The sequence below is a fragment of the Etheostoma spectabile genome, chromosome 15 (genome assembly GCF_008692095.1).
Source record: "Etheostoma spectabile isolate EspeVRDwgs_2016 chromosome 15, UIUC_Espe_1.0, whole genome shotgun sequence".
NCBI classification, from domain to species: Eukaryota; Metazoa; Chordata; class Actinopteri; order Perciformes; family Percidae; genus Etheostoma; species Etheostoma spectabile.
Genome location: NC_045747.1, coordinates 28,858,330 through 28,858,532, shown reverse-complemented (window position 1 = coordinate 28,858,532; position 203 = coordinate 28,858,330). Strand labels below are relative to the sequence as shown.

The window sequence follows — 203 nt, the reverse complement described above, 5'->3', positions numbered from 1 at the left end:
AATCTTGGTTAAATTAGGCAAGGTTAGGATAAACTAGACTGGGTCAGGTGGCGTTAGGTTAGGACACTGTTATTTGCACAATGCTTTTTGACTGTATACAGTCCCCCGGGAATTATGGAACATTTTCCTAAAATCCCAATGTTTGATAAAACTTGATATAATCAAACATTCACCAATGCTATTTAGTAGCTTTTGGTACATTT

The 203-nt window shown here is 36.0% G+C and overlaps 1 protein-coding gene across 2 annotated transcripts in view; it reads right to left on the bottom strand.

Annotated features, from left to right (window-relative positions):
* Positions 1 to 8: 8 nt before the first annotated feature.
* The window catches only part of LOC116702805 (transcriptional regulator ATRX homolog), a 5,098-nt gene continuing 4,903 nt past the window's right edge, over positions 9 to 203 (bottom strand). For both annotated transcript variants that reach the window (XM_032537273.1, XM_032537274.1), the window contains one exon: positions 9 to 91. The gene's annotated coding sequence lies outside the window, so the exon portion shown is untranslated. The remainder of the gene's footprint in view (positions 92 to 203) is intronic.